The sequence below is a fragment of the Pelobates fuscus genome, chromosome 6 (assembly GCF_036172605.1).
Source record: "Pelobates fuscus isolate aPelFus1 chromosome 6, aPelFus1.pri, whole genome shotgun sequence".
Taxonomy (NCBI): Eukaryota; Metazoa; Chordata; class Amphibia; order Anura; family Pelobatidae; genus Pelobates; species Pelobates fuscus.
Window position 1 is genome coordinate 6,863,312 of NC_086322.1, and position 23,894 is coordinate 6,887,205.

Genomic DNA, 23,894 nt, shown 5'->3' on the forward strand with positions numbered 1-23,894 from the left:
TTTTAGTTTTGAAGTGGGGATTTTAAAATTCCTCAATAGGATCTTTTTTTCCCAATATCATTTACATGTTTGATATTACATTTCTAATTTGAAGGAGGGATTTGAGCAGGTCGGGCAGCACTAGAGCAGGACTGATTTATCATAACATGTGGATTTGAAGAGTTAGGGAAAAAAAGGAGTAGATTCACAATCACCTATTTTTGAATGTAACACTAACATTTCAAAATTTCAACATGTACAAGAGGAGAAATTTGTGGTTCAAATATATGTTGGAAAAGCACTTGTAGGATTTATTTTTCTTTCTCATATTCTGCATGCTATCACCATGTTAAAAATAAAGTAAAGATGTTGAGAGGAGAAATTAATTATAAATAGTCTTGTGCAAAATAATGTTTGGGCAGGTTGGCCTGGTTCCATAACTTGAATCCACAGCCGAACGTAACGACAGCCTTGAATTTACCTCTACAGTTTTATTCATCGATATATTCAGGCGTGTACTGGAAGGAATTTGATTTGGACCTATCCTCTCCAACACATATTTGAACATGTCTATGTATGAATAAAAATAGAATTCCGTATGTCAAAACATATATTTTTTCCCCTTTGTTTGTTGTTAACAAAGATTTTGCAGTCTTAAGAAAGACTTTGCAGTCTTAAAAGCGTCATCTGAGCAGTTAGGACTTGCATTAATGACTTACGATAAACCATTGATTTTAAAGGGTTGATATTGAAAACGACACATTTTTTATGATTTCTCTCATACATTTCTAAGTAAAAGCTAAACGTGTATTAATATAAGATGTTAGCTTTGAAAGGTGATATCAGAAGCACCAGGAAATATATATATATATATTGATGGTGGCATGCCAACATCTTCTCTTTGGAGCACTTGAAGGGTTTTGCTATAAGTGCTTTTTGCTGACTATATTAAACACAGTTCGAAGCTACGTGTTTCAAAAGAAAAACACTGAATGCATGGGCTCGTCCGGGATTTGAACCCGGGACCTCTCGCACCCGAAGCGAGAATCATACCCCTAGACCAACGAGCCATTACGCTTCCATGTTGGGCCTTAGGAAAAAATGCTAGACTAACGCAGCAGACAGCGTTTGTGTTCTCAAAATATCCACAAAGTTTTAGTTTTGAAGTGGGGATTTTAAAATTCCTCAATAGGATCTTTTTTTCCCAATATCATTTACATGTTTGATATTACATTTCTAATTTGAAGGAGGGATTTGAGCAGGTCGGGCAGCACTAGAGCAGGACTGATTTATCATAACATGTGGATTTGAAGAGTTAGGGGAAAAAAGGAGTAGATTCACAATCACCTATTTTTGAATGTAACACTAACATTTCAAAATTTCAACATGTACAAGAGGAGAAATTTGTGGTTCAAATATATGTTGGAAAAGCACTTGTAGGATTTATTTTTCTTTCTCATATTCTGCATGCTATCACCATGTTAAAAATAAAGTAAAGATGTTGAGAGGAGAAATTAATTATAAATAGTCTTGTGCAAAATAATGTTTGGGCAGGTTGGCCTGGTTCCATAACTTGAATCCACAGCCGAACGTAACGACAGCCTTGAATTTACCTCTACAGTTTTATTCATCGATACATTCAGGCGTGTACTGGAAGGAATTTGATTTGGACCTACCCTCTCCAACACATATTTGAACATGTCTAAGTATGAATAAAAATAGAATTCCGTATGTCAAAACATATATTTTTTCCCCTTTGTTTGTTGTTAACAAAGATTTTGCAGTCTTAAGAAAGACTTTGCAGTCTTAAAAACGTCATCTGAGCAGTTAGGACTTGCATTAATGACTTACGATAAACCATTGATTTTAAAGGGTTGATATTGAAAACGACACATTTTTTATGATTTCTCTCATACATTTCTAAGTAAAAGCTAAACGTGTATTAATATAAGATGTTAGCTTTGAAAGGTGATATCAGAAGCACCAGGAAATATATATATATATTGATGGCGGCATGCCAACATCTTCTCTTTGGAGCACTTGAAGGGTTTTGCTATAAGTGCTTTTTGCTGACTATATTAAACACAGTTCGAAGCTACGTGTTTCAAAAGAAAAACACTGAATGCATGGGCTCGTCCGGGATTTGAACCCGGGACCTCTTGCACCCGAAGCGAGAATCATACCCCTAGACCAAGGAGCCATTACGCTTCCATGTTGGGCCTTAGGAAAAAATGCTAGACTAACGCAGCAGACAGCGTTTGTGTTCTCAAAATATCCACAAAGTTTTAGTTTTGAAGTGGGGATTTTAAAATTCCTCAATAGGATCTTTTTTTCCCAATATCATTTACATGTTTGATATTACATTTCTAATTTGAAGGAGGGATTTGAGCAGGTCGGGCAGCACTAGAGCAGGACTGATTTATCATAACATGTGGATTTGAAGAGTTAGGGAAAAAAAGGAGTAGATTCACAATCACCTATTTTTGAATGTAACACTAACATTTCAAAATTTCAACATGTACAAGAGGAGAAATTTGTGGTTCAAATATATGTTGGAAAAGCACTTGTAGGATTTATTTTTCTTTCTCATATTCTGCATGCTATCACCATGTTAAAAATAAAGTAAAGATGTTGAGAGGAGAAATTAATTATAAATAGTCTTGTGCAAAATAATGTTTGGGCAGGTTGGCCTGGTTCCATAACTTGAATCCACAGCCGAACGTAACGACAGCCTTGAATTTACCTCTACAGTTTTATTCATCGATATATTCAGGCGTGTACTGGAAGGAATTTGATTTGGACCTATCCTCTCCAACACATATTTGAACATGTCTATGTATGAATAAAAATAGAATTCCGTATGTCAAAACATATATTTTTTCCCCTTTGTTTGTTGTTAACAAAGATTTTGCAGTCTTAAGAAAGACTTTGCAGTCTTAAAAGCGTCATCTGAGCAGTTAGGACTTGCATTAATGACTTACGATAAACCATTGATTTTAAAGGGTTGATATTGAAAACGACACATTTTTTATGATTTCTCTCATACATTTCTAAGTAAAAGCTAAACGTGTATTAATATAAGATGTTAGCTTTGAAAGGTGATATCAGAAGCACCAGGAAATATATATATATATATTGATGGTGGCATGCCAACATCTTCTCTTTGGAGCACTTGAAGGGTTTTGCTATAAGTGCTTTTTGCTGACTATATTAAACACAGTTCGAAGCTACGTGTTTCAAAAGAAAAACACTGAATGCATGGGCTCGTCCGGGATTTGAACCCGGGACCTCTCGCACCCGAAGCGAGAATCATACCCCTAGACCAACGAGCCATTACGCTTCCATGTTGGGCCTTAGGAAAAAATGCTAGACTAACGCAGCAGACAGCGTTTGTGTTCTCAAAATATCCACAAAGTTTTAGTTTTGAAGTGGGGATTTTAAAATTCCTCAATAGGATCTTTTTTTCCCAATATCATTTACATGTTTGATATTACATTTCTAATTTGAAGGAGGGATTTGAGCAGGTCGGGCAGCACTAGAGCAGGACTGATTTATCATAACATGTGGATTTGAAGAGTTAGGGGAAAAAAGGAGTAGATTCACAATCACCTATTTTTGAATGTAACACTAACATTTCAAAATTTCAACATGTACAAGAGGAGAAATTTGTGGTTCAAATATATGTTGGAAAAGCACTTGTAGGATTTATTTTTCTTTCTCATATTCTGCATGCTATCACCATGTTAAAAATAAAGTAAAGATGTTGAGAGGAGAAATTAATTATAAATAGTCTTGTGCAAAATAATGTTTGGGCAGGTTGGCCTGGTTCCATAACTTGAATCCACAGCCGAACGTAACGACAGCCTTGAATTTACCTCTACAGTTTTATTCATCGATACATTCAGGCGTGTACTGGAAGGAATTTGATTTGGACCTACCCTCTCCAACACATATTTGAACATGTCTAAGTATGAATAAAAATAGAATTCCGTATGTCAAAACATATATTTTTTCCCCTTTGTTTGTTGTTAACAAAGATTTTGCAGTCTTAAGAAAGACTTTGCAGTCTTAAAAACGTCATCTGAGCAGTTAGGACTTGCATTAATGACTTACGATAAACCATTGATTTTAAAGGGTTGATATTGAAAACGACACATTTTTTATGATTTCTCTCATACATTTCTAAGTAAAAGCTAAACGTGTATTAATATAAGATGTTAGCTTTGAAAGGTGATATCAGAAGCACCAGGAAATATATATATATATTGATGGCGGCATGCCAACATCTTCTCTTTGGAGCACTTGAAGGGTTTTGCTATAAGTGCTTTTTGCTGACTATATTAAACACAGTTCGAAGCTACGTGTTTCAAAAGAAATACACTGAATGCATGGGCTCGTCCGGGATTTGAACCCGGGACCTCTCGCACCCGAAGCGAGAATCAAACCCCTAGACCAACGAGCCATTACGCTTCCATGTTGGGCCTTAGGAAAAAATGCTAGACTAACGCAGCAGACAGCGTTTGTGTTCTCAAAATATCCACAAAGTTTTTGTTTTCAAGTGGGGATTTTAAAATTCCTCAATATGATCTTTTTTCCCAATATCATTTACATGTTTGATATTACATTTCTAATTTGAAGGAGGGATTTGAGCAGGTCGGGCAGCACTAGAGCAGGACTGATTTATCATAACATGTGGATTTGAAGAGTTAGGGGAAAAAAGGAGTAGATTCACAATCACCTATTTTTGAATGTAACACTAACATTTCAAAATTTCAACATGTACAAGAGGAGAAATTTGTGGTTCAAATATATGTTGGAAAAGCACTTGTAGGATTTATTTTTCTTTCTCATATTCTGCATGCTATCACCATGTTAAAAATAAAGTAAAGATGTTGAGAGGAGAAATTAATTATAAATAGTCTTGTGCAAAATAATGTTTGGGCAGGTTGGCCTGGTTCCATAACTTGAATCCACAGCCGAACGTAACGACAGCCTTGAATTTACCTCTACAGTTTTATTCATCGATACATTCAGGCGTGTACTGGAAGGAATTTGATTTGGACCTACCCTCTCCAACACATATTTGAACATGTCTAAGTATGAATAAAAATAGAATTCCGTATGTCAAAACATATATTTTTTCCCCTTTGTTTGTTGTTAACAAAGATTTTGCAGTCTTAAGAAAGACTTTGCAGTCTTAAAAACGTCATCTGAGCAGTTAGGACTTGCATTAATGACTTACGATAAACCATTGATTTTAAAGGGTTGATATTGAAAACGACACATTTTTTATGATTTCTCTCATACATTTCTAAGTAAAAGCTAAACGTGTATTAATATAAGATGTTAGCTTTGAAAGGTGATATCAGAAGCACCAGGAAATATATATATATATTGATGGCGGCATGCCAACATCTTCTCTTTGGAGCACTTGAAGGGTTTTGCTATAAGTGCTTTTTGCTGACTATATTAAACACAGTTCGAAGCTACGTGTTTCAAAAGAAATACACTGAATGCATGGGCTCGTCCGGGATTTGAACCCGGGACCTCTCGCACCTGAAGCGAGAATTATACCCCTAGACCAACGAGCCATTACGCTTCCATGTTGGGCCTTAGGAAAAAATGCTAGACTAACGCAGCAGACAGCGTACGTGTTCTCAAAATATCCACAAAGTTTTTGTTTTGAAGTGGGGATTTTAAAATTCCTCAATATGATCTTTTTTCCCAATATCATTTACATGTTTGATATTACATTTCTAATTTGAAGGAGGGATTTGAGCAGGTCGGGCAGCACTAGAGCAGGACTGATTTATCATAACATGTGGATTTGAAGAGTTAGGGGAAAAAAGGAGTACATTCACAATCACCTTTTTTTGAATGTAACACTAACATTTCAAAATTTCAACATGTACAAGAGGAGAAATTTGTGGTTCAAATATATGTTGGAAAAGCACTTGTAGGATTTATTTTTCTTTCTCATATTCTGCATGCTATCACCATGTTGAAAATAAAGTAAATATGTTAAGAGGAGAAATTAATTATAAATAGTCTTGTGCAAAATAATGTTTGGGGAGGTTGGCCTGGTTCCATAACTTGAATCCACAGCCGAACGTAACGACAGCCTTGAATTTACCTCTACAGTTTTATTCATCGATATATTCAGGCGTGTACTGGAAGGAATTTGATTTGGACCTATCCTCTCCAACACATATTTGAACATGTCTAAGTATGAATAAAAATAGAATTCCGTATGTCAAAACATATATTTTTTCCCCTTTGTTTGTTGTTAACAAAGATTTTGCAGTCTTAAGAAAGACTTTGCAGTCTTTAAACGTCATCTGAGCAGTTAGGACTTGCATTAATGACTTACGATAAACCATTGATTTTAAAGGGTTGATATTGAAAACGACACATTTTTTATGATTTCTCTCATACATTTCTAAGTAAAAGCTAAACGTGTATTAATATAAGATGTTAGCTTTGAAAGGTGATATCAGAAGCACCAGGAAATATATATATGTATTGATGGTGGCATGCCAACATCTTCTCTTTGGAGCACTTGAAGGGTTTTGCTATAAGTGCTTTTTGCTGACTATATTAAACACAGTTCGAAGCTACGTGTTTCAAAAGAAAAACACTGAATGCATGGGCTCGTCCGGGATTTGAACCCGGGACCTCTCGCACCCGAAGCGAGAATCATACCCCTAGACCAACGAGCCATTACGCTTCCATGTTGGGCCTTAGGAAAAAATGCTAGACTAACGCAGCAGACAGCGTTTGTGTTCTCAAAATATCCACAAAGTTTTAGTTTTGAAGTGGGGATTTTAAAATTCCTCAATAGGATCTTTTTTTCCCAATATCATTTACATGTTTGATATTACATTTCTAATTTGAAGGAGGGATTTGAGCAGGTCGGGCAGCACTAGAGCAGGACTGATTTATCATAACATGTGGATTTGAAGAGTTAGGGGAAAAAAGGAGTACATTCACAATCACCTTTTTTTGAATGTAACACTAACATTTCAAAATTTCAACATGTACAAGAGGAGAAATTTGTGGTTCAAATATATGTTGGAAAAGCACTTGTAGGATTTATTTTTCTTTCTCATATTCTGCATGCTATCACCATGTTAAAAATAAAGTAAAGATGTTGAGAGGAGAAATTAATTATAAATAGTCTTGTGCAAAATAATGTTTGGGCAGGTTGGCCTGGTTCCATAACTTGAATCCACAGCCGAACGTAACGACAGCCTTGAATTTACATCTACAGTTTTATTCATCGATACATTCAGGCGTGTACTGGAAGGAATTTGATTTGGACCTACCCTCTCCAACACATATTTGAACATGTCTAAGTATGAATAAAAATAGAATTCCGTATGTCAAAACATACATTTTTTTCCCCTTTGTTTGTTGTTAACAAAGATTTTGAAGTCTTAAGAAAGACTTTGCAGTCTTAAAAGCGTCATCTGAGCAGTTAGGACTTGCATTAATGACTTACGATAAACCATTGATTTTAAAGGGTTGAGATTGAAAACGACACATTTTTTATGATTTCTCTCATACATTTCTAAGTAAAAGCTAAACGTGTATTAATATAAGATGTTAGCTTTGAAAGGTGATATCAGAAGCACCAGGAAATATATATATATATTGATGGTGGCATGCCAACATCTTCTCTTTGGAGCACTTGAAGGGTTTTGCTATAAGTGCTTTTTGCTGACTATATTAAACACAGTTCGAAGCTACGTGTTTCAAAAGAAAAACATGAATGCTTGGGCTCGTCCGGGATTTGAACCGGGGACCTCGCGCACCCGAAGCGAGAATCATACCCCTAGACCAACGAGCCATTACGCTTCCATGTCGGGCCTTAGGAAAAAATGCTAGACTAACGCAGCAGACAGCGTACGTGTTCTCAAAATATCCATAAAGTTTTTGTTTTGAAGTGGGGATTTTAAAATTCCTCAATAGGATCTTTTTTCCCAATATCATTTACATGTTTGATATTACATTTCTAATTTGAAGGAGGGATTTGAGCAGGTCGGGCAGCACTAGAGCAGGACTGATTTATCATAACATGTGGATTTGAAGAGTTAGGGGAAAAAAGGAGTAGATTCACAATCACCTATTTTTGAATGTAACACTAACATTTCAAAATTTCAACATGTACAAGAGGAGAAATTTGTGGTTCAAATTTATGTTGGAAAAGCACTTGTAGGATTTCTTTTTCTTTCTCATATTCTGCATGCTATCACCATGTTGAAAATAAAGTAAAGATGTTGAGAGGAGAAATTAATTATAAATAGTCTTGTGCAAAATAATGTTTGGGGAGGTTGGCTTGGTTCCATAACTTGAATCCACAGCCGAACATAACGACAGCCTTGAATTTACCTCTACAGTTTTATTCATCGATACATTCAGGCGTGTACTGGAAGGAATTTGATTTGGACCTACTCTCTCCAACACATATTTGAACATGTCTAAGTATGAATAAAAATAGAATTCCGTATGTCAAAACATATATTTTTTCCCCTTTGTTTGTTGTTAACAAACATTTTGCAGTCTTAAGAAAGACTTTGCAGTCTTTAAACGTCATCTGAGCAGTTAGGACTTGCATTAATGACTTACGATAAACCATTGATTTTAAAGGGTTGATATTGAAAACGACACATTTTTTATGATTTCTCTCATACATTTCTAAGTAAAAGCTAAACGTGTATTAATATAAGATGTTAGCTTTGAAAGGTGATATCAGAAGCACCAGGAAATATATATATATATTGATGGTGGCATGCCAACATCTTCTCTTTGGAGCACTTGAAGGGTTTTGCTATAAGTGCTTTTTGCTGACTATATTAAACACAGTTCGAAGCTACGTGTTTCAAAAGAAAAACACTGAATGCATGGGCTCATCCGGGATTTGAACCCGGGACCTCTCGCACCCGAAGCGAGAATCATACCCCTAGACCAACGAGCCATTACGCTTCCATGTTGGGCCTTAGGAAAAAATGCTAGACTAACGCAGCAGACAGCGTTTGTGTTCTCAAAATATCCACAAAGTTTTTGTTTTGAAGTGGGGATTTTAAAATTCCTCAATATGATCTTTTTTCCCAATATCATTTACATGTTTGATATTACATTTCTAATTTGAAGGAGGGATTTGAGCAGGTCGGGCAGCACTAGAGCAGGACTGATTTATCATAACATGTGGATTTGAAGAGTTAGGGGAAAAAAGGAGTACATTCACAATCACCTTTTTTTGAATGTAACACTAACATTTCAAAATTTCAACATGTACAAGAGGAGAAATTTGTGGTTCAAATATATGTTGGAAAAGCACTTGTAGGATTTCTTTTTCTTTCTCATATTCTGCATGCTATCACCATGTTGAAAATAAAGTAAAGATGTTAAGAGGAGAAATTAATTATAAATAGTCTTGTGCAAAATAATGTTTGGGGAGGTTGGCCTGGTTCCATAACTTGAATCCACAGCCGAACGTAACGACAGCCTTGAATTTACCTCTACAGTTTTATTCATCGATATATTCAGGCGTGTACTGGAAGGAATTTGATTTGGACCTATCCTCTCCAACACATATTTGAACATGTCTATGTATGAATAAAAATAGAATTCCGTATGTCAAAACATATATTTTTTCCCCTTTGTTTGTTGTTAACAAAGATTTTGCAGTCTTAAGAAAGACTTTGCAGTCTTAAAAGCGTCATCTGAGCAGTTAGGACTTGCATTAATGACTTACGATAAACCATTGATTTTAAAGGGTTGATATTGAAAACGACACATTTTTTATGATTTCTCTCATACATTTCTAAGTAAAAGCTAAACGTGTATTAATATAAGATGTTAGCTTTGAAAGGTGATATCAGAAGCACCAGGAAATATATATATATATTGATGGCGGCATTCCAACATCTTCTCTTTGGAGCACTTGAAGGGTTTTGCTATAAGTGCTTTTTGCTGACTATATTAAACACAGTTCGAAGCTACGTGTTTCAAAAGAAAAACACTGAATGCATGGGCTCGTCCGGGATTTGAACCCGGGACCTCTCGCACCCGAAGCGAGAATCATACCCCTAGACCAACGGGCCATTACGCTTCCATGTTGGGCCTTAGGAAAAAAGGCTAGACTAACGCAGCAGACAGCGTTTGTGTTCTCAAAATATCCACAAAGTTTTAGTTTTGAAGTGGGGATTTTAAAATTCCTCAACAGGATCTTTTTTTCCCAATATCATTTACATGTTTGATATTACATTTCTAATTTGAAGGAGGGATTTGAGCAGGTCGGGCAGCACTAGAGCAGGACTGATTTATCATAACATGTGGATTTGAAGAGTTAGGGGAAAAAAGGAGTACATTCACAATCACCTTTTTTTGAATGTAACACTAACATTTCAAAATTTCAACATGTACAAGAGGAGAAATTTGTGGTTCAAATATATGTTGGAAAAGCACTTGTAGGATTTCTTTTTCTTTCTCATATTCTGCATGCTATCACCATGTTGAAAATAAAGTAAAGATGTTAAGAGGAGAAATTAATTATAAATAGTCTTGTGCAAAATAATGTTTGGGGAGGTTGGCCTGGTTCCATAAATTGAATCCACAGCCGAACGTAACGACAGCCTTGAATTTACCTCTACAGTTTTATTCATCGATATATTCAGGCGTGTACTGGAAGGAATTTGATTTGGACCTATCCTCTCCAACACATATTTGAACATGTCTATGTATGAATAAAAATAGAATTCCGTATGTCAAAACATATATTTTTTCCCCTTTGTTTGTTGTTAACAAAGATTTTGCAGTCTTAAGAAAGACTTTGCAGTCTTAAAAGCGTCATCTGAGCAGTTAGGACTTGCATTAATGACTTACGATAAACCATTGATTTTAAAGGGTTGATATTGAAAACGACACATTTTTTATGATTTCTCTCATACATTTCTAAGTAAAAGCTAAACGTGTATTAATATAAGATGTTAGCTTTGAAAGGTGATATCAGAAGCACCAGGAAATATATATATATATTGATGGCGGCATTCCAACATCTTCTCTTTGGAGCACTTGAAGGGTTTTGCTATAAGTGCTTTTTGCTGACTATATTAAACACAGTTCGAAGCTACGTGTTTCAAAAGAAAAACACTGAATGCATGGGCTCGTCCGGGATTTGAACCCGAGACCTCTCGCACCCGAAGCGAGAATCATACCCCTAGACCAACGAGCCATTACGCTTCCATGTTGGGCCTTAGGAAAAAATGCTAGACTAACGCAGCAGACAGCGTTTGTGTTCTCAAAATATCCACAAAGTTTTAGTTTTGAAGTGGGGATTTTAAAATTCCTCAATAGGATCTTTTTTTCCCAATATCATTTACATGTTTGATATTACATTTCTAATTTGAAGGAGGGATTTGAGCAGGTCGGGCAGCACTAGAGCAGGACTGATTTATCATAACATGTGGATTTGAAGAGTTAGGGGAAAAAAGGAGTACATTCACAATCACCTTTTTTTGAATGTAACACTAACATTTCAAAATTTCAACATGTACAAGAGGAGAAATTTGTGGTTCAAATATATGTTGGAAAAGCACTTGTAGGATTTATTTTTCTTTCTCATATTCTGCATGCTATCACCATGTTAAAAATAAAGTAAAGATGTTGAGAGGAGAAATTAATTATAAATAGTCTTGTGCAAAATAATGTTTGGGCAGGTTGGCCTGGTTCCATAACTTGAATCCACAGCCGAACATAACGACAGCCTTGAATTTACCTCTACAGTTTTATTCATCGATACATTCAGGCGTGTACTGGAAGGAATTTGATTTGGACCTACCCTCTCCAACACATATTTGAACATGTCTAAGTATGAATAAAAATAGAATTCCGTATGTCAAAACATACATTTTTTTCCCCTTTGTTTGTTGTTAACAAAGATTTTGAAGTCTTAAGAAAGACTTTGCAGTCTTAAAAGCGTCATCTGAGCAGTTAGGACTTGCATTAATGACTTACGATAAACCATTGATTTTAAAGGGTTGATATTGAAAACGACACATTTTTTATGATTTCTCTCATACATTTCTAAGTAAAAGCTAAACGTGTATTAATATAAGATGTTAGCTTTGAAAGGTGATATCAGAAGCACCAGGAAATATATATATATATTGATGGCGGCATTCCAACATCTTCTCTTTGGAGCACTTGAAGGGTTTTGCTATAAGTGCTTTTTGCTGACTATATTAAACACAGTTCGAAGCTACGTGTTTCAAAAGAAAAACACTGAATGCATGGGCTCGTCCGGGATTTGAACCCGGGACCTCTCGCACCCGAAGCGAGAATCATACCCCTAGACCAACGAGCCATTACGCTTCCATGTTGGGCCTTAGGAAAAAATGCTAGACTAACGCAGCAGACAGCGTACGTGTTCTCAAAATATCCACAAAGTTTTAGTTTTGAAGTGGGGATTTTAAAATTCCTCAATAGGATCTTTTTTTCCCAATATCATTTACATGTTTGATATTACATTTCTAATTTGAAGGAGGGATTTGAGCAGGTCGGGCAGCACTAGAGCAGGACTGATTTATCATAACATGTGGATTTGAAGAGTTAGGGGAAAAAAGGAGTAGATTCACAATCACCTATTTTTGAATGTAACACTAACATTTCAAAATTTCAACATGTACAAGAGGAGAAATTTGTGGTTCAAATATATGTTGGAAAAGCACTTGTAGGATTTCTTTTTCTTTCTCATATTCTGCATGCTATCACCATGTTGAAAATAAAGTAAAGATGTTGAGAGGAGAAATTAATTATAAATAGTCTTGTGCAAAATAATGTTTGGGCAGGTTGGCCTGGTTCCATAACTTGAATCCAAAGCCGAACGTAACGACAGCCTTGAATTTACCTCTACAGTTTTATTAATCGATACATTCAGGCGTGTACTGGAAGGAATTTGATTTGGACCTACCCTCTCCAACACATATTTGAACATGTCTAAGTATGAATAAAAATAGAATTCCGTATGTCAAAACATACATTTTTTTCCCCTTTGTTTGTTGTTAACAAAGATTTTGAAGTCTTAAGAAAGACTTTGCAGTCTTAAAAGCGTCATCTGAGCAGTTAGGACTTGCATTAATGACTTACGATAAACCATTGATTTTAAAGGGTTGAGATTGAAAACGACACATTTTTTATGATTTCTCTCATACATTTCTAAGTAAAAGCTAAACGTGTATTAATATAAGATGTAAGGTTTGAAAGGTGATATCAGAAGCACCAGGAAATATATATATATATTGATGGTGGCATGCCAACATCTTCTCTTTGGAGCACTTGAAGGGTTTTGCTATAAGTGCTTTTTGCTGACTATATTAAACACAGTTCGAAGCTACGTGTTTCAAAAGAAAAACAAGAATGCTTGGGCTCGTCCGGGATTTGAACCGGGGACCTCGCGCACCCGAAGCGAGAATCATACCCCTAGACCAACGAGCCATTACGCTTCCATGTCGGGCCTTAGGAAAAAATGCTAGACTAACGCAGCAGACAGCGTACGTGTTCTCAAAATATCCACAAAGTTTTTGTTTTGAAGTGGGGATTTTAAAATTCCTCAATAGGATCTTTTTTCCCAATATCATTTACATGTTTGATATTACATTTCTAATTTGAAGGAGGGATTTGAGCAGGTCGGGCAGCACTAGAGCAGGACTGATTTATCATAACATGTGGATTTGAAGAGTTAGGGGAAAAAAGGAGTAGATTCACAATCACCTATTTTTGAATGTAACACTAACATTTCAAAATTTCAACATGTACAAGAGGAGAAATTTGTGGTTCAAATTTATGTTGGAAAAGCACTTGTAGGATTTCTTTTTCTTTCTCATATTCTGCATGCTATCACCATGTTGAAAATAAAGTAAAGATGTTGAGAGGAGAAATTAATTATAAATAGTCTTGTGCAAAATAATGTTTGGGGAGGTTGGCTTGGTTCCATAACTTGAATCCACAGCCGAACATAACGACAGCCTTGAATTTACCTCTACAGTTTTATTCATCGATACATTCAGGCGTGTACTGGAAGGAATTTGATTTGGACCTACTCTCTCCAACACATATTTGAACATGTCTAAGTATGAATAAAAATAGAATTCCGTATGTCAAAACATATATTTTTTCCCCTTTGTTTGTTGTTAACAAAGATTTTGCAGTCTTAAGAAAGACTTTGCAGTCTTTAAACGTCATCTGAGCAGTTAGGACTTGCATTAATGACTTACGATAAACCATTGATTTTAAAGGGTTGATATTGAAAACGACACATTTTTTATGATTTCTCTCATACATTTCTAAGTAAAAGCTAAACGTGTATTAATATAAGATGTTAGCTTTGAAAGGTGATATCAGAAGCACCAGGAAATATATATATATATTGATGGTGGCATGCCAACATCTTCTCTTTGGAGCACTTGAAGGGTTTTGCTATAAGTGCTTTTTGCTGACTATATTAAACACAGTTCGAAGCTACGTGTTTCAAAAGAAAAACACTGAATGCATGGGCTCGTCCGGGATTTGAACCCGGGACCTCTCGCACCCGAAGCGAGAATCATACCCCTAGACCAACGAGCCATTACGCTTCCATGTTGGGCCTTAGGAAAAAATGCTAGACTAACGCAGCAGACAGCGTTTGTGTTCTCAAAATATCCACAAAGTTTTTGTTTTGAAGTGGGGATTTTAAAATTCCTCAATATGATCTTTTTTCCCAATATCATTTACATGTTTGATATTACATTTCTAATTTGAAGGAGGGATTTGAGCAGGTCTGGCAGCACTAGAGCAGGACTGATTTATCATAACATGTGGATTTGAAGAGTTAGGGGAAAAAAGGAGTACATTCACAATCACCTTTTTTTGAATGTAACACTAACATTTCAAAATTTCAACATGTACAAGAGGAGAAATTTGTGGTTCAAATATATGTTGGAAAAGCACTTGTAGGATTTATTTTTCTTTCTCATATTCTGCATGCTATCACCATGTTAAAAATAAAGTAAAGATGTTGAGAGGAGAAATTAATTATAAATAGTCTTGTGCAAAATAATGTTTGGGCAGGTTGGCCTGGTTCCATAACTTGAATCCACAGCCGAACGTAACGACAGCCTTGAATTTACATCTACAGTTTTATTCATCGATACATTCAGGCGTGTACTGGAAGGAATTTGATTTGGACCTACCCTCTCCAACACATATTTGAACATGTCTAAGTATGAATAAAAATAGAATTCCGTATGTCAAAACATACATTTTTTTCCCCTTTGTTTGTTGTTAACAAAGATTTTGAAGTCTTAAGAAAGACTTTGCAGTCTTAAAAGCGTCATCTGAGCAGTTAGGACTTGCATTAATGACTTACGATAAACCATTGATTTTAAAGGGTTGAGATTGAAAACGACACATTTTTTATGATTTCTCTCATACATTTCTAAGTAAAAGCTAAACGTGTATTAATATAAGATGTTAGCTTTGAAAGGTGATATCAGAAGCACCAGGAAATATATATATATATTGATGGTGGCATGCCAACATCTTCTCTTTGGAGCACTTGAAGGGTTTTGCTATAAGTGCTTTTTGCTGACTATATTAAACACAGTTCGAAGCTACGTGTTTCAAAAGAAAAACATGAATGCTTGGGCTCGTCCGGGATTTGAACCGGGGACCTCGCGCACCCGAAGCGAGAATCATACCCCTAGACCAACGAGCCATTACGCTTCCATGTCGGGCCTTAGGAAAAAATGCTAGACTAACGCAGCAGACAGCGTACGTGTTCTCAAAATATCCATAAAGTTTTTGTTTTGAAGTGGGGATTTTAAAATTCCTCAATAGGATCTTTTTTCCCAATATCATTTACATGTTTGATATTACATTTCTAATTTGAAGGAGGGATTTGAGCAGGTCGGGCAGCACTAGAGCAGGACTGATTTATCATAACATGTGGATTTGAAGAGTTAGGGGAAAAAAGGAGTAGATTCACAATCACCTATTTTTGAATGTAACACTAACATTTCAAAATTTCAACATGTACAAGAGGAGAAATTTGTGGTTCAAATTTATGTTGGAAAAGCACTTGTAGGATTTCTTTTTCTTTCTCATATTCTGCATGCTATCACCATGTTGAAAATAAAGTAAAGATGTTGAGAGGAGAAATTAATTATAAATAGTCTTGTGCAAAATAATGTTTGGGGAGGTTGGCTTGGTTCCATAACTTGAATCCACAGCCGAACATAACGACAGCCTTGAATTTACCTCTACAGTTTTATTCATCGATACATTCAGGCGTGTACTGGAAGGAATTTGATTTGGACCTACTCTCTCCAACACATATTTGAACATGTCTAAGTATGAATAAAAATAGAATTCCGTATGTCAAAACATATATTTTTTCCCCTTTGTTTGTTGTTAACAAAGATTTTGCAGTCTTAAGAAAGACTTTGCAGTCTTTAAACGTCATCTGAGCAGTTAGGACTTGCATTAATGACTTACGATAAACCATTGATTTTAAAGGGTTGATATTGAAAACGACACATTTTTTATGATTTCTCTCATACATTTCTAAGTAAAAGCTAAACGTGTATTAATATAAGATGTTAGCTTTGAAAGGTGATATCAGAAGCACCAGGAAATATATATATATATTGATGGTGGCATGCCAACATCTTCTCTTTGGAGCACTTGAAGGGTTTTGCTATAAGTGCTTTTTGCTGACTATATTAAACACAGTTCGAAGCTACGTGTTTCAAAAGAAAAACACTGAATGCATGGGCTCATCCGGGATTTGAACCCGGGACCTCTCGCACCCGAAGCGAGAATCATACCCCTAGACCAACGAGCCATTACGCTTCCATGTTGGGCCTTAGGAAAAAATGCTAGACTAACGCAGCAGACAGCGTTTGTGTTCTCAAAATATCCACAAAGTTTTTGTTTTGAAGTGGGGATTTTAAAATTCCTCAATATGATCTTTTTTCCCAATATCATTTACATGTTTGATATTACATTTCTAATTTGAAGGAGGGATTTGAGCAGGTCGGGCAGCACTAGAGCAGGACTGATTTATCATAACATGTGGATTTGAAGAGTTAGGGGAAAAAAGGAGTACATTCACAATCACCTTTTTTTGAATGTAACACTAACATTTCAAAATTTCAACATGTACAAGAGGAGAAATTTGTGGTTCAAATATAAGTTGGAAAAGCACTTGTAGGATTTCTTTTTCTTTCTCATATTCTGCATGCTATCACCATGTTGAAAATAAAGTAAAGATGTTAAGAGGAGAAATTAATTATAAATAGTCTTGTGCAAAATAATGTTTGGGGAGGTTGGCCTGGTTCCATAACTTGAATCCACAGCCGAACGTAACGACAGCCTTGAATTTACCTCTACAGTTTTATTCATCGATATATTCAGGCGTGTACTGGAAGGAATTTGATTTGGACCTATCCTCTCCAACACATATTTGAACATGTCTATGTATGAATAAAAATAGAATTCCGTATGTCAAAACATATATTTTTTCCCCTTTGTTTGTTGTTAACAAAGATTTTGCAGTCTTAAGAAAGACTTTGCAGTCTTAAAAGCGTCATCTGAGCAGTTAGGACTTGCATTAATGACTTACGATAAACCATTGATTTTAAAGGGTTGATATTGAAAACGACACATTTTTTATGATTTCTCTCATACATTTCTAAGTAAAAGCTAAACGTGTATTAATATAAGATGTTAGCTTTGAAAGGTGATATCAGAAGCACCAGGAAATATATATATATATATTGATGGCGGCATTCCAACATCTTCTCTTTGGAGCACTTGAAGGGTTTTGCTATAAGTGCTTTTTGCTGACTATATTAAACACAGTTCGAAGCTACGTGTTTCAAAAGAAAAACACTGAATGCATGGGCTCGTCCGGGATTTGAACCCGGGACCTCTCGCACCCGAAGCGAGAATCATACCCCTAGACCAACGGGCCATTACGCTTCCATGTTGGGCCTTAGGAAAAAAGGCTAGACTAACGCAGCAGACAGCGTTTGTGTTCTCAAAATATCCACAAAGTTTTAGTTTTGAAGTGGGGATTTTAAAATTCCTCAACAGGATCTTTTTTTCCCAATATCATTTACATGTTTGATATTACATTTCTAATTTGAAGGAGGGATTTGAGCAGGTCGGGCAGCACTAGAGCAGGACTGATTTATCATAACATGTGGATTTGAAGAGTTAGGGGAAAAAAGGAGTACATTCACAATCACCTTTTTTTGAATGTAACACTAACATTTCAAAATTTCAACATGTACAAGAGGAGAAATTTGTGGTTCAAATATATGTTGGAAAAGCACTTGTAGGATTTATTTTTCTTTCTCATATTCTGCATGCTATCACCATGTTAAAAATAAAGTAAAGATGTTGAGAGGAGAAATTAATTATAAATAGTCTTGTGCAAAATAATGTTTGGGCAGGTTGGCCTGGTTCCATAACTTGAATCCACAGCCGAACATAACGACAGCCTTGAATTTACCTCTACAGTTTTATTCATCGATACATTCAGGCGTGTACTGGAAGGAATTTGATTTGGACCTACCCTCTCCAACACATATTTGAACATGTCTAAGTATGAATAAAAATAGAATTCCGTATGTCAAAACATACATTTTTTTCCCCTTTGTTTGTTGTTAACAAAGATTTTGAAGTCTTAAGAAAGACTTTGCAGTCTTAAAAGCGTCATCTGAGCAGTTAGGACTTGCATTAATGACTTACGATAAACCATTGATTTTAAAGGGTTGATATTGAAAACGACACATTTTTTATGATTTCTCTCATACATTTCTAAGTAAAAGCTAAACGTGTATTAATATAAGATGTTAGCTTGAAAGGTGATATCAGAAGCACCAGGAAATATATATATATATATTGATGGCGGCATGCCAACATCTTCTCTTTGGAGCACTTGAAGGGTTTTGCTATAAGTGCTTTTTGCTGACTATATTAAACACAGTTCGAAGCTACGTGTTTCAAAAGAAAAACAAGAATGCTTGGGCTCGTCCGGGATTTGAACCGGGGACCTCGCGCACCCGAAGCGAGAATCATACCCCTAGACCAACGAGCCATTACGCTTCCATGTCGGGCCTTAGGAAAAAATGCTAGACTAACGCAGCAGACAGCGTACGTGTTCTCAAAATATCCACAAAGTTTTTGTTTTGAAGTGGGGATTTTAAAATTCCTCAATAGGATCTTTTTTCCCAATATCATTTACATGTTTGATATTACATTTCTAATTTGAAGGAGGGATTTGAGCAGGTCGGGCAGCACTAGAGCAGGACTGATTTATCATAACATGTGGATTTGAAGAGTTAGGGAAAAAAAGGAGTAGATTCACAATCACCTATTTTTGAATGTAACACTAACATTTCAAAATTTCAACATGTACAAGAGGAGAAATTTGTGGTTCAAATATATGTTGGAAAAGCACTTGTAGGATTTCTTTTTCTTTCTCATATTCTGCATGCTATCACCATGTTGAAAATAAAGTAAAGATGTTAAGAGGAGAAATTAATTATAAATAGTCTTGTGCAAAATAATGTTTGGGGAGGTTGGCCTGGTTCCATAACTTGAATCCACAGCCGAACGTAACGACAGCCTTGAATTTACCTCTACAGTTTTATTCATCGATATATTCAGGCGTGTACTGGAAGGAATTTGATTTGGACCTATCCTCTCCAACACATATTTGAACATGTCTATGTATGAATAAAAATAGAATTCCGTATGTCAAAACATATATTTTTTCCCCTTTGTTTGTTGTTAACAAAGATTTTGCAGTCTTAAGAAAGACTTTGCAGTCTTAAAAGCGTCATCTGAGCAGTTAGGACTTGCATTAATGACTTACGATAAACCATTGATTTTAAAGGGTTGATATTGAAAACGACACATTTTTTATGATTTCTCTCATACATTTCTAAGTAAAAGCTAAACGTGTATTAATATAAGATGTTAGCTTTGAAAGGTGATATCAGAAGCACCAGGAAATATATATATATATTGATGGCGGCATTCCAACATCTTCTCTTTGGAGCACTTGAAGGGTTTTGCTATAAGTGCTTTTTGCTGACTATATTAAACACAGTTCGAAGCTACGTGTTTCAAAAGAAAAACACTGAATGCATGGGCTCGTCCGGGATTTGAACCCGGGACCTCTCGCACCCGAAGCGAGAATCATACCCCTAGACCAACGAGCCATTACGCTTCCATGTTGGGCCTTAGGAAAAAATTCTAGACTAACGCAGCAGACAGCGTTTGTGTTCTCAAAATATCCACAAAGTTTTAGTTTTGAAGTGGGGATTTTAAAATTCCTCAATAGGATCTTTTTTTCCCAATATCATTTACATGTTTGATATTACATTTCTAATTTGAAGGAGGGATTTGAGCAGGTCGGGCAGCACTAGAGCAGGACTGATTTATCATAACATGTGGATTTGAAGAGTTAGGGGAAAAAAGGAGTAGATTCACAATCACCTATTTTTGAATGTAACACTAACATTTCAAAATTTCAACATGTACAAGAGGAGAAATTTGTGGTTCAAATATATGTTGGAAAAGCACTTGTAGGATTTATTTTTCTTTCTCATATTCTGCATGCTATCACCATGTTAAAAATAAAGTAAAGATGTTGAGAGGAGAAATTAATTATAAATAGTCTTGTGCAAAATAATGTTTGGGCAGGTTGGCCTGGTTCCATAACTTGAATCCACAGCCGAACGTAACGACAGCCTTGAATTTACCTCTACAGTTTTATTCATCGATACATTCAGGCGTGTACTGGAAGGAATTTGATTTGGACCTACCCTCTCCAACACATATTTGAACATGTCTAAGTATGAATAAAAATAGAATTCCGTATGTCAAAACATACATTTTTTTCCCCTTTGTTTGTTGTTAACAAAGATTTTGAAGTCTTAAGAAAGACTTTGCAGTCTTAAAAGCGTCATCTGAGCAGTTAGTGAAAAATATTATTATGTACTTTAAATGTATTTAATGTGTTGATATAAATATTATAAGTTTTATTCAGATTGCTTCAAGAACACTGAAATTGAGAAGCCATACCTTGGCCTATAGAGTATTACAGACTTTCATTGTATAAGGAATGGAGACCACATCTGGTTCACTTTAAGAGTGATGTTGAAGGGCTTGTTTATAGTAACCTTTGACCTAGCCTTGAAAGCCTGAATTCCTTTGGAGACTCACATTTCTACAGGCAATTATTCATTACATCATGTATATAGAAGTTCTTTGTCTCACATATCTTGCCGCCAAATATAACGTATGGCTTTAATCATAGATTTCAAATGATGCTAAGTCACACCCCTTTTTCTAAGATAGCCACTTATTTTAAAGTAAGGCAATCTTATGTATACTCCCCTCTGTAACTGAATTTTAAACCCACAAAACTGATTGTAGTTTAGAATTCGTGGCCAATACCTTTAACATCAAAAATGGATAACAACTGGAAAATTGCTCTCTGTATTGGACAAAGAATGTTAAAGACATTTGTTATTACCAGATGGATTGTTATGTTTGAATAAACATAAGTTAACTGCAAGATATTTGATTCGATTGTTATGAAAACTGATATGTGACAAACAAAGATTTCACGGAATGCCAATTTCCTACATTTAATGGTGGAGAATGCGGGCACCAACGGCACCAACAACAGCAAACTTTTGATTTAAGCCTGAATTATGACTGCTACAAGCTACAAGAAGATTACAAGAAGAAGACAAGAAACTCACTGAAGAAAAGTTGAAATTGTTCCCTGAAGAAAAAGCTTTAGTACCCGGCTTGAAACAGGAGAAACACAAGTGACTGATACAGCAGGATGGCATCCCAAAAATCCTTTATTTAAACATTCAGTTTTACTATGCGAAAATAGAGTTGCGCAGGGGAAAAATCGTTCGAACGTGGAAATGCTCAGTACTGACGGAAGAATATGACGATAATATATTGATAATATATTATAATTTTGACGATAATAATTGAGATGACAATCTGGATCCTTTTATCCATACTTTATTTATGAAGAAATAAATGTTATGACGAATTGCAGATCGAAGATGGCATTTCGGAGGATTCTCAAGAAATAACTACATATTCCAAAAAGTATTCTTCCATCAGATGATGCGCACACCTGTGGAAATCAAATACTTCAAGGGTATGTGTCTTTAACATGTCTGTAGAAGTTGCTCATATGTATATTGAAACTAATTGTATTAACTGTTTAGTTAATTATGGATTGGCAGCAAAAGACTGCTGTCAAATGTAACAGGATCTGTCTGTAAAAGAGTTAATCCTGAAAACGCTATTGTGTATTGAAATGGTTAGACAGATTAACTGGTAATGAGCAAAGCAATGTGGTTAAAAGGGAAAGAAAAAGTTGCATTACTGGCAAAAGGCTTTCTGGAAACTAAAGATTCTATAAAGGAATGGTGTCAACTTAAAAAGACCAGTAATTGTTATGTTTGTAATACATCGAAACAAAATAGAAATGTGTTGTTAAAAACAATTGAAAAATATATGTGTTGTTGCAAGGTCTAGTAATTTACCTAGCCTCTAGCTAAACTGTAAATCTCCTTAAAAGTGTTAAAAGAAGGAAATCGCCCCCCCATGGCTCTCTTTTGAGAGTGCATTGGATGCAACATTAGTTGAAACAAAAACTCAGACTCTCGGCAGTTGTTGAAAGGATTAAGTAATGTCAAGGAAATTAAGATTTGAATATAATGAAAGAAATGTTTAAGAATCAGACTGATCTGTTAAATAGAACCCATAAAACAATGTCTCACATGTCCAATATTAGACGTTGTTACTAATTTTGACAATTTGCAAAAATTGTTAGTCTGGGGAATGTTACAGATATTTTGTGGAAAAATCTGAAAGATTTGGATTCTAGATTGGAAGTAGAAGTTGTGTGAAAAGGGCAGAAGAGAAGAAAAGATATAGGAAAATTGGGAAATTGTGCAAGGAAAAGGGTTAGATGGATACTCTCAGATTAGCCAGATTGATTAAAAATGTGTCTAAATATGATGAGCAGAGAGGACCTTTTTACAATATGAGTGTTTTTGAAGGTGAAATGAATAAACGGAAATTTAGTGATGTGGTAGCCACCAGATGTCGTTTGATCTGGCTGCCAGTCTCATTAAGTGAATGGGTTAAAAAAAATTAACTCATTGATGTGTTGGAGGATAAAGAATGTGAAAAGCCCAGAGTTTAGTTGCAGGGATTGTTTCCAAATATATTGCTAATGGTTGTACAGTGTGAAACTGGTTTGAATAGTTTAGAATTTTCTATTTTTGATTAATTTAAATGGAGAAAATTATGATATACATGTTTGTGCTAATTTAAGGAATAAGGCATGGAATTTAATTACTGACACAAAACAGTTTACTATGTCTAAAGAGTAACACAGGCAGAGTGTTAGTGAATATGTCTCTAGAATATCAGGGTAACCAAATGAGCTAGATTAAGAGATTTTGCTGCTATGGAAATTATGAAATCCTTGCAATTGTTAAAAAGGAAAAACACAGGAATAACTACAATGTTGCACAGACACACTTTTGTCTAGGGATACTTCAGCAGGACTGGCCCCTATTAAAATTGTGTCTAGTGAAGAAGGTAGAAGGAGAAATTAGGTTATTAATTGAATATGGTAATTTTAGAGTGAGGTTTAAGGAAAGACCACAAAATTAACAAAATTACCAGGGTACTAAAAACTATTCGGCCACACCCCAAGATAGATATTATAGGGTTTTATTAGAGTAATTCTATGGTATGCTATAATTGCAACCAATAAGGTCATGTTAGGAGATATTGTCCTAAATATGAAGAAA

The 23,894-nt window shown here is 35.5% G+C and overlaps 12 non-coding genes across 12 annotated transcripts; all 12 read right to left on the minus strand.

Moving 5' to 3' along the window:
- Positions 1-977: 977 nt before the first annotated feature.
- TRNAP-CGG (transfer RNA proline (anticodon CGG)) lies at positions 978-1,049 on the minus strand. Its single transcript has one exon. It is a non-coding gene; the product is annotated as a tRNA-Pro (tRNA).
- Positions 1,050-3,239: 2,190 nt separating this feature from the next.
- Positions 3,240-3,311, minus strand: TRNAP-CGG (transfer RNA proline (anticodon CGG)). The gene has a single exon. It is a non-coding gene; the product is annotated as a tRNA-Pro (tRNA).
- A 1,058-nt stretch (positions 3,312-4,369) lies between these two features.
- Positions 4,370-4,441, minus strand: TRNAP-CGG (transfer RNA proline (anticodon CGG)). The gene has a single exon. It is a non-coding gene; the product is annotated as a tRNA-Pro (tRNA).
- Positions 4,442-6,626: 2,185 nt separating this feature from the next.
- On the minus strand, positions 6,627-6,698 carry TRNAP-CGG (transfer RNA proline (anticodon CGG)). The gene has a single exon. It is a non-coding gene; the product is annotated as a tRNA-Pro (tRNA).
- A 2,186-nt stretch (positions 6,699-8,884) lies between these two features.
- TRNAP-CGG (transfer RNA proline (anticodon CGG)) lies at positions 8,885-8,956 on the minus strand. The gene has a single exon. It is a non-coding gene; the product is annotated as a tRNA-Pro (tRNA).
- Positions 8,957-10,013: 1,057 nt separating this feature from the next.
- On the minus strand, positions 10,014-10,085 carry TRNAP-CGG (transfer RNA proline (anticodon CGG)). Its single transcript has one exon. It is a non-coding gene; the product is annotated as a tRNA-Pro (tRNA).
- A 1,058-nt stretch (positions 10,086-11,143) lies between these two features.
- TRNAP-CGG (transfer RNA proline (anticodon CGG)) lies at positions 11,144-11,215 on the minus strand. The gene has a single exon. It is a non-coding gene; the product is annotated as a tRNA-Pro (tRNA).
- Positions 11,216-12,274: 1,059 nt separating this feature from the next.
- On the minus strand, positions 12,275-12,346 carry TRNAP-CGG (transfer RNA proline (anticodon CGG)). Its single transcript has one exon. It is a non-coding gene; the product is annotated as a tRNA-Pro (tRNA).
- Positions 12,347-14,532: 2,186 nt separating this feature from the next.
- TRNAP-CGG (transfer RNA proline (anticodon CGG)) lies at positions 14,533-14,604 on the minus strand. The gene has a single exon. It is a non-coding gene; the product is annotated as a tRNA-Pro (tRNA).
- Positions 14,605-16,789: 2,185 nt separating this feature from the next.
- On the minus strand, positions 16,790-16,861 carry TRNAP-CGG (transfer RNA proline (anticodon CGG)). Its single transcript has one exon. It is a non-coding gene; the product is annotated as a tRNA-Pro (tRNA).
- A 1,059-nt stretch (positions 16,862-17,920) lies between these two features.
- Positions 17,921-17,992, minus strand: TRNAP-CGG (transfer RNA proline (anticodon CGG)). The gene has a single exon. It is a non-coding gene; the product is annotated as a tRNA-Pro (tRNA).
- Positions 17,993-20,180: 2,188 nt separating this feature from the next.
- On the minus strand, positions 20,181-20,252 carry TRNAP-CGG (transfer RNA proline (anticodon CGG)). The gene has a single exon. It is a non-coding gene; the product is annotated as a tRNA-Pro (tRNA).
- Between the last annotated feature and the right edge of the window lie 3,642 nt (positions 20,253-23,894).